Source organism: Eleutherodactylus coqui, unplaced genomic scaffold (genome assembly GCF_035609145.1).
Source record: "Eleutherodactylus coqui strain aEleCoq1 unplaced genomic scaffold, aEleCoq1.hap1 HAP1_SCAFFOLD_152, whole genome shotgun sequence".
Classification (NCBI taxonomy): domain Eukaryota; kingdom Metazoa; phylum Chordata; class Amphibia; order Anura; family Eleutherodactylidae; genus Eleutherodactylus; species Eleutherodactylus coqui.
The window spans coordinates 76197-78838 of NW_027101810.1; the positions used below are offsets into that span (position 1 = coordinate 76197).

General features: G+C 52.5%; 1 pseudogene; it reads right to left on the reverse strand.

Annotated features, from left to right (window-relative positions):
- Positions 1 to 1021: 1021 nt before the first annotated feature.
- Positions 1022 to 1149, reverse strand: LOC136591465 (U2 spliceosomal RNA; annotated as a pseudogene).
- Between the last annotated feature and the right edge of the window lie 1493 nt (positions 1150 to 2642).

The window sequence follows — 2642 nt, forward strand, 5'->3', positions numbered from 1 at the left end:
GGAATGTGAAGCGGTCGTGTGCAACCGGCCTTACTGAAGACAATGGAGTTGCGATACAACTCACAAGTAGCTGCGACCAATATATTGCAAAAATCCAACCTCGTAGAGGTTTAAGCAATTTATAGGTTGTGGGAACTTGCGCGACCCCATTGATATATTTGAGAGTGCAAGTTCACAGGGCTGCACAGCGATCTTTGGTCACATGACCCATGTCATGGCGAAAGACTCCATAGAGCTCCAGCCTTAGGGCTCATGTCCACGACTGTGTTCTCACCGCAGAGACGCAGCGTTTTACGCATACCACCGTGGGCTCTTCGGCCAGATTCACACAGATGTATTTGCACAGCATATTACGCATGAAAAATATACATGCTAAATACACGTCAGTAGAACCCGCTGATTGCAGCGAGTTCCTTCACATAAGTGTATTTTGCATGCGCATTTTGTTAAAAAAAAAAAGCAGTCCCCTTTATTTTCTCGTGCATTTCTGCAGGGGCAGAACATGTATTATTCTAATTACACTAATTGCCCATTTCAATAAATGGCGGCATGGTTGCGTGTTTTTTTGCGCTTGCAAATGTGCTTGATTCGTGCTAACAAAAGTACAGTAAGGGCCGCTTCACACAAACATATTTGTTTCAATGGATGCCTTCAGAATTCTCTTTACTCACACATTTCGCATGCGTGCAAAACCTCACCATGCTCTATTTTTGTGCACATTTGCGCACCAAGGGTCCCTGTACAAGTCTATGGGAAGTGTGCACGTAACCGATTCCTATCTCAAAACAAAGTTATAATAAACAGCGATAAAAAAGTCTTATAAACTCCAAAATGGTACAAATAAAAACTACAGGACATCACGCAAAAACACGAGCCGTCGCACAAGTATCATGCGATACTTCCGCCATGTATCACGTGGACATGAGGCCTAAATCTAAGTGCTTGGTTGTTAGCAGCCGCAGCTGCGCTGCACCTCTTGCTCATCAGTTTTTTTTCCTGCTTTTGGAAACTGCTGTAGGAAAGGGGGTGCACCAGTACTGGAGGTACTGCAATACCAGGTCAATGTGCGGAGTGGACAGAGCAAGCACTTTTTCCAGCTCCCTGTTCTAAAAATCCATTTAATATATGATCCCCAGATAGGGGACGTATCAGATGCAACACGCTCAGCCAGCACTCCGGGCACACCCACAATGCACTGAGGGAGCCGGAAGACCTTTGCATAGCCCCGCCCAACGCCTTCTCAACCGTGGTGAGCCGTCCCCGCGGGAGACCCGCGCCTGAATGGAGCATGTCCGGATTTTTTCCTGCACGCGGGACCCGCGCCTGCAGGGAAAAATGACATCCGCCGGTATTTTACTACCTGCGGGTGTCTAATGCATCCATATCCATTGCATAGCGCCGATCGCAATGCCAGGGGTGGGAGGGTCCGAACAGCCCCGGATGACAGCTCCATGCTGCGGACACCGACAGCATGGAGCTGTCACGTCCAGAGCCCGAGGGGCTTTATTCTCTGCAGGACACATGTTTTTACGTCCTCAGAGAATAAAGCCCACTTCGGGAGGACGTAAAAACACTATGGCCCGGGGCGTGGCTTAGCAAGCAAGGAGAGAGGTCGCACGCTGTTTTGCTCCTCCACAGAATCTCCCTTTTCAGCCCTTTTCTGGGTCAAATCAGTGACCCAAACAGAGGCAGACAAGAGCACAGCACCTGGGGACCCACCAGGACCCACAACCGGCCCGGACAAGGCTCACCTGGTGATCTCCAGCCGCCAAAAAGAAGCCGAAGAGCCGCGGCCCTGCACAGCGGCCCGCGCCCGCGGCCTAACCCGACAAGTACCGCGCTCAGAAACACCCGGCGAGGACCGCTCACGGAGCCCCAAGCAGAGGACTACGGCACAAGGTAACCCCTGCCGACTTGGAGGGGAGGCTCTGTCACCCTCAGTGCCCGCGCTCTCACCGCAGCGCCTTGCAAATACACAGCCGCGGCTCCCTCCCTCTGAATATACCGCCGTGGCCACCAACCTGCAACTCGGCAGCACATACACTCATCAGGGTGATCCCCCGCTGGACTAATTCCCGCGCTGGTGGTTTTCCCCCTCCTGCTCCCCAGAGCCGACAATCAGCACGGGCGGGCACACCGGAAGATCTGCACCTAGTCTCTAGCTCCCTGTGAGGCAGCGGCCATCTCGCCCCCCCTCCCCCCTGAGTCGAGCAGGCTGCTTGGCATACTAGCCAGACCAGAGCAGAAAAGTAAAAGTAAAAAAGAGAGGATACTGTGATCCTCCCAGCACATCAACACCAGGCAAAGTTTAAAGCAGTACTCACTATTTCTGACGTGCAGCGGGGGAACGGAGGTCCTCTCCCCGGAGCTCTCAGACCGACAGCAGGCTCCATTAAAGTATAGTGCAGTTCAAATATCAATGCACCACAGCACCATCTAGTGGCCAAAACAGAGATAACCAGGACCTGAACCTCTTCTCATCCCTTTCTCAAAGCACTAAACAAAGCCAATCCTTGCCCATTAGAAAGAGCAACGAGGCCCCTAAGGCCTCCTTCCCACGAGCGTGACAGGCTCCGCCGCGTAATATTACGCAGTGAAGCCCGTCACGGCGCCCCCCAGAGACCCCATACTTACCAGCGGAA